At 33.8% G+C, this 7,429-nt stretch overlaps 1 long non-coding RNA gene across 2 annotated transcripts; it reads left to right on the top strand.

The window, feature by feature from the left end:
- The first annotated feature begins 919 nt into the window (after positions 1-919).
- LOC122137664 lies at positions 920-6,736 on the top strand. 2 transcript variants are annotated; one of them, XR_006155011.1, is made up of 4 exons: positions 920-1,131; positions 5,977-6,133; positions 6,277-6,374; positions 6,678-6,736. It is a non-coding gene; the product is annotated as an uncharacterized LOC122137664 (long non-coding RNA). The 2 variants fall into 2 exon arrangements; XR_006155010.1 differs by having other exon boundaries at positions 921-1,131; positions 6,668-6,725.
- The last annotated feature ends 693 nt before the right edge of the window (positions 6,737-7,429 follow it).

Here is a 7,429-nt window from a genome sequence, read left to right as displayed (position 1 = left end):
GAATCTATTGAGAGTACAGAAAAAACGCAACGAAAACCGCGTAGTGTGGTGATGAATTCACTTGAAGTCGTATAAACCGGAGGTTGAACTCAAAAACATTGATGAACCTAACGGATTGTAACCTCGCAGTGAGCCTCTGTTAAAACTAACTGCGTAATAGATGACAGGACGAGTCTGTGCATAACAACGTTGTAGTTTAAATGCATATATAACAATTGCAAAACTGTTTTATAGCATTCACTGCAAAAGATAAGACCTTGCTAGAATCTTTCTTATCATTTAACCACAAATGATTGTTATTGGTGATCAGTCAACAGCGCAGAAAAAAGTAACAGTTACCAGATGAGAGCGACGTTACGTTTATGTATCGCAAACAACGTTCGTCCGGTCACGTGCTACAAAGAGGCACAACATATTTCTACCTAAATTATTGACATAGACTGTATTAGATTAATCTAGTTTTAATCAACGAAATTAAAACACAAATGAAACAAAACTATGCAATGTTATTTGTTCCTACAAGAGAAAAGTGATGGGAGAAAACGAACCTTTTCAAAGCTCCGAATCTATTGAACCAATTGCTTCGCAAAATGATTCACTGTTTAGAAGCGCTCGAAACACCACACGCTGGTGACGCCTGCTGGTCAAAACTGTGTAAATGCAACAAAAACGTGCATAAAAACTGCTTTTTAAACCCAATGCAAATGCTTTATTGAAAGTATAATATATTAAATGCAATCAAAATAATGAAATACCATTAAATATGAAGTGTCTGTATAATAATTGTTTTTTTTTAAATAATTAGTAATTTGCAGGGCTTGTTTTGTTTGTTTTATGGACAGCTTAAACATGCCACTAAGAGACTACAACTAATCATTTTAATTACACAAATGTCTCGTTAAAAATGTCTACAAATTGATAATTGATCCGAGATCAGAGACGACCAATGATTCACGGACCAGCAAGGGTTCAGGTTCAGATAAAAAAAATCGGCAGCTGCCAGCAGGAAGTGGAGACCCGAGCTGCACTGTGGCCAAAGATAAAAGAAGCTAGAGATGCGGGGAAGCGTGCGTACTTCAGAGGAGGTGTTGGATATATAAATGGACAAAGAGTTACTTAGGAACACATAAGGTATATGAAAAAATGCTTTAGAATTTAAAGCTTGAAATAACCTATTGATTTAATTTGCTTGGAGGGTCATTTTACATTGAATGTAGTTTGAAGGGACAGTGCCTGTTTGGGCTTTCGTTTCTATATTTTTTCCAAAGTATAATGACTAATATTTGTTGGTAGTTGCCAATTTTGTTTATGAATAATTTAGTTTTTTCTTGTATTTCACTTAATGTTAGGGGCTTAAGAGAGAACACTAAGAGAAAGTCATTATTTTTGTTTTGCAAGGGCGAAAAAGCACAATTTATTTTGTTGCAAGAAACTCACTCCAAACGAGAGGATGAAAGATTTTGGATAAATCAATGGGGAGACAAAATCCTTTTTGATCATGGGTCCACTAGATCAGCAGGTGTGGCTGTTTTGTTTTGTAACCCACCTGGTAAATTCGTGACATCTAGATTCAGCAATAATGGGCACTGGTTAATCTGTGTCTTGAATATGGATGGCCATTATTTCATTATAGTCAATGTTTATGGTTTCAATAATGTAATACACAAAACAGACAGTTGATTTCCGATGTTTCCAGTGTCATTGTAAACCTTAAACTAAATTATCCAACTGCTAATATAATTATGGGTGGTGATTTTAACATGGTCAGTGATGAATGCCTTGATAGATATCCCTCCAGATGTAGCCTTAGTTCTTATAACCCTGTTCTAACTCAATTTTGTCGTACTCACAATTTGCTGGATCCTTGGTGCTTTAAATATCCTAACATGAAACAATATTCTTGGTTTAAGCCAAATAATGTAGTAAAGTCAAGAATAGATTTTTGGTTAATTTCAGTTTCTATTATTAATTTTGTCAGTGATTGTTGTATGTCAGCAGCTCCTCTTACAGATCATTCTGTTATTAAATTGATTTTTAAACCTCCTGGTGTTAGCCGACAAAATAAAGGATATTGGAAATTCAATTCTAATTTATTAAAATGCCAGTCATTTAATGAGGGTATTAGGGCCATTGTCTCTAATGTCATGTCTGATGAATTAATAATGTCATATATCTCCAAATGGGAATATCTTAAATTTAAAATTATGGAATACTCAATTAATTTTGGTAAAACACTAAATCGAAGTAACAAATTATCTGAATTTAATATTATTAAAGAAATAAATGTATTTTATAATAAAACATCACCTACTAATAATGAGAAACGAAAACTACAAAGTCTTCAAAACAAACTCGATGAAATCTATCTTTGTAAAGCAGAAGGAGCTTTTATCAGGTCTAGGGCTAAATGGATTGAGGAGGGGGAAAGGAGTACTTCCTATTTCTGTCGGTTAGAAAAAAGAAGGCAAGAGAGACTTTCAGTTAAAGCCTTATTGATCCAGGGCCAAGTAATTACTGATGAAGCTTCAATCACTAAGGAAGTTGTTTCTTTTTAACAGTAACCTATATTCCTCAACCTTTTCTCTGGACGATACAACATCCTTTTTTGACCTTATTAAAGACTTTATTCCCCATATAGATGATGATTGTGTAGCAATGTGTGATGCAGATATTACATCTGATGAATTGGATAAAGCAGTAGGTAGTTTATCTCTAGACAAATCTCCAGGCTGTGACGGCCTCACTGCAAACTTTTATAAGCACTTTTGGAGCATACTTAAAGAACCTTTTATGCTTATGTTAAAAGAAGCAACAGAAAATATGATATTTCCATCCACCATGAAACCATCCCCAAGCCTGATAAAGACACTAAAATGTTAGATAACTTTAGACCAATTACATTATTAAACACAGATTATAAAATTGTAACCCTTATATATGCTAATAGATTAAAATCATTTACACAAAATTATAAGCGAATCTCAATCTGGCTTTATGAAGGGAAGATCTATACATAATAATATTCAGTTAGTGTTTGATATTCTAGATTACAGACATCTAATAGAAGACAATGGTTTTATTCTCTTCATTGACTTTTATAAGGCATTTGACTCAATCGAACATCCTTTTATTTTTGATTGTTTAAGATTGTTTGGTTTTGGAGAAAAATTTCGAAACATTATAAAATCTTTGTATGAAAATTCCAATAGTTCTGTTTCCTTGCCAGGAGGTACATCACCAAGATTTTCCATCAGTCGTGGTATAAAGCAGGGTTGTCCTATTTCCCCATTTCTTTTTATTATAACAACAGAAATGCTTTACATCTTTATCAAGAACTCAACGATAGCTCCACTAAAGGTACTTGTTCAGACACTAATCATCAGTCAATTTGCAGATGATACTGCCTTTTTTATAAAGCAATTATCAGAAGTCCCCAAAATACTACAATCTATTCAAATTTTTTCAAAAGCTTCTGGTTTAAAAATAAATTTGAACAAGTGTGAATTAATGCCAATCCATCAATGTCAATTAACTGAGGCTTATAACATCCCTATAAAATCTAAAGTTAAATATTTAGGTATGCTTATTTAAAAAGACTCCCCTGAAAATGAACTTATGAATGTGTGGAATACAATAGATAAATGTCAAATTTAAACTCAACTCTTGGTTATTGAGAGATATAAGTTTATTAGGTAGAGTATTTTGACTAAGATGGAAAGTATTTCAAGATTAATCTGTCCAGCATACACAATTGCTATTTCAAATAGAGCTATTAAAAAAATCAATCAAATTAACTTTGGCTACATCTGGAAAAAGAAGACCCATTATATGAAGAAAGTAGAGATGATAAAACAATATAAAGAGGGAGGTTTACAAGCTATTGATTTTGACTCTATAAATGGGACCCTTAAAATTAATTGGTTGAAATCTCTTTTAAATAATAACAGTTTTTGGTTTCATATTCCCAGAGAGTTATTCAAGAAATTAGGAGGAATAGATTTTCTATTAAGATGCGATTTCACTGCTCAACGTCTCCCAGTCAAACTATCCCAGTTTCACCAACAGGTTTTGTTATATTGGAAGATTTTATATAACCATAATTTCACACCACATAATACACCATTATGGAATAATAGATACATTACAGTTAGAAACAAAATCATTGTATGACAAGGATTGGATGGAAAAAGGTATTTGGTCAGTGTCCCATTTAATTGAGAATAGTGCTGTTATATCATATGTGAATTTCTGTGTTAAATATTTAAGTTGCAGTCGAGCTAAATTTGAATCTATTGTTAAAGCTATTCCTAACTCTATTATTTGTTTGATCAAAGAAACTCTTCTTTATTCGAACCCTACAACCCTGTGTTTACCTCCACTGTTAATTGAAGGCTGTGAATTTAAAGGAGGTAAACTTTCCAACAAAATTATTAGAAATATGTTTAATAACATTTCTTATCCTATCGCAGTATACAGAAATTCAATTTCTTATAATTTCCAAAAAGATACCATTCATATTCTAAGAACTAAATACATAAAATGTCCTTTATCTCCCAAGATTAAAGAAATTCATTTTAAAATTTTAAATGGGATATATCAATCCAGTGAGTAATTAAGACTTAGATTTGGATTTGATTCTAATAAATGTATATTTTGTGATGACATCGAAACTACGAATCACCTGTTCTTTCATTGCAAGTATGTGGATGCTTTATGGTCTGATATTCATGACTGGCTTTACCCAAAGATACGTTACCTGGTCAACTTCACCCTAAAAGACATTGTCTATGGACTTGTAATGAACAATAACAAAGATGATTTTCTGGGTCAATAGCATCCTTATGCTGGGAAAATTTTATATTCATAAATCTAGATTCTTGAAAGTTAAACCAGCCTTTTATGCATTTCATAATGAGTTTATTTTGTTTTAAAAAAGCCCTTAAAATGATGAAAAAGAAAAATGCAATACTTATGTTTACTACTATTATGGAGTATGATTTACAAGAAAAACCCTAGCCCCGCTCCAAGATTATTTTCTATCTTAATTTTTTTTCCCTTTTGTTCTCTCTTTCTGTTGTATGTAGATGCACCTATTCTATTCTGTACACTGTAATGTGAAGATGTATTGATATGGCCAAGTTGTTTGTACATTAATGTTTGTTCAAATAAAAAAAATAAAAAAATACATTCGGAAATAGGCTCTGGCATCCATATAAACCTTGGGAGGATCCTCTGAAAAGAGGAAACAGACCCGCCATTGACCTCCATTCATTCTGCACTCGTCCTGTGAAATTGGTGATCGGAGTAATTTAATTTTTTGCATTGTAAGTTTGATTTTAATTGTTATCTTAGTGAACGACAGTGTAACTTTGCCTACTTTAGTTTAATTGTTCAATGTAATCTAATTAGTGGTAGAAATGTAGTTTGTGTACAGTTACATCATGTATAATTGTTGCTGTTAGTATGTTAGGGGGCTACCATTAACTTCAAATATTACGTTTAACGTACCATTAAATATTAACGTTTGTTAACGTGTTAACAGAGTCTATTGAATAATAAAAACAAATGTTGTTTGACTGGAATTATAGAAGATACACATGCAAAACTAACCATATATTTTTGTGAGTTTAGTCTTTCAGGAGATCATCTGATATCCATTAACTTATTGATTCTTCTTTTAAGAACTGTATCTATGTTCAGGTTTACATACTGTATAATTCTGTTTCATGGGGGAAAAAAAAAACTGTTCTGTGTTCCAGCTGAAGTCCTAATCATGTGAATACAAAACACTTGGTTGTCCCTTTTTTTTTTTTTTTTAAATCTATACAAAATATAATGGAATTCCTTATAACTTTTAGGTCTGGTTTCACAGACAAGGGCTTGAATTAAGCCAGGATTAGGCTGTAGTTAAAATAGAACATTGAAGTAGTTTTTATAAGCATGCCTTATATTTTTTGTTTTGTTTATGATGCCCAGTAGTTGCCAGATGCTGTCCTGTCGGACATTATTCTTCACGTGGTCCTGGAGGAGGGTGATGCTGCATTATTAAATCTGTCTTTGGTTTGTTCCAAATTCAGAAGTCTGGTGTATACAGACTCAATTTGAAAGAGGGCACACTTCTGCTGACTTGACAGTATGTATTTTCTTTTACATATTTGATTAGAGGTTTAAAATGGTGCTATACCATTCAATTTCCCAGTTGCCATGTCTGAATGTTTATCTTTGTAATTATGCTTTGTTTTGTATTGTTTTTATGCTCCTCATCTCAATATACAGGTGTAACAAAATGGAGAACAAGTCTGAGCCATGCCAAGAATTCTTAAAAATGTACACACTGCAGCCCTGCGATGAGGTTTACAAGAACTGCTTACCAGGTGTGCAAATTATGCATGAAAATGCGATCACTGCTAGATACATGATGACAAAATGCAATGGGAACAATCATTAATATGGCTGTGCATGCATGTCTACTGTTAATAAAGCAATTTAGGTATTAATGTCACCGTTTTCTTATGAATAATAAAATGCAGCAGCTAGAGTTCTTACTAGAACCAGAAAGTATGACCATATTATCCCAGTTCTGTCAACACTGCACTGGCTACCTATTAAACATCATATAGATATTAAAATTTTAAATTATATTAGTCTGTTTCTCTCTTATTCCGAGGTCACCGTAGCCACCAGATCCAGTCTGTATGCAGATCAGAGGGTCACTGCAGTCACCCGGATCCAGTATGTATCCAGCCCAGATGGTGGATCAGCACCTAGAGAGGACCTCTACAGCCCTGAAAGACAGCGGAGACAAGGACAACTAGAGCCCCAGAGAAAGATCCCCTGTAAAGACCTTGTCTTAGACGACCACCGGGACAAGACCACAGGAAACAGATGATTCTTCTGCACAATCTGACTTTGCTGCAGCCTGGAATTGAACTGCATTTACGGTTTCGTCTGGTCAGAGGAGAACTGGCCCCCCGACTGAGCCTGGTTTCTCCCAAGGTTTTCTCTCCATTCTGTCACCGATGGAGTTTTGGTTCCTCTGGTTTGCTTAGTTGGGGATACTTCATTTACAGCGATATCATTGACTTGATTGCAAATGATTGCACAGATACGAATTAAACAGAACTGAGCTGGATGATGACATCACTGAGTTCAATGATGAACTGCCTTTAACTAAAAATTTTGTTTACTATTGTCCTTCTGCATTATTGACACACACTATGCTCCTATTTAATACTGTAAAGTTGCTTTGACACAATCTGTATTATTAAAAGCACTACATAAATAAAGGAGACTTGACTTGACTATGTTGGAAGAGGAAAGCGAGGAGAGATGCACACCCATCCAGGGTTTTGCAGTGATTGGTGCAAGGTGCTGGAGGAGTAACTCTGTATAACTCATCAGTTCTGATCTGAGATTCTTGTAAATACCT

The sequence above is a fragment of the Cyprinus carpio genome, chromosome B6, assembly GCF_018340385.1.
Source record: "Cyprinus carpio isolate SPL01 chromosome B6, ASM1834038v1, whole genome shotgun sequence".
In the NCBI taxonomy this organism is placed as follows: Eukaryota; Metazoa; Chordata; class Actinopteri; order Cypriniformes; family Cyprinidae; genus Cyprinus; species Cyprinus carpio.
This window is presented reverse-complemented; position numbering and strand designations above follow the sequence as displayed.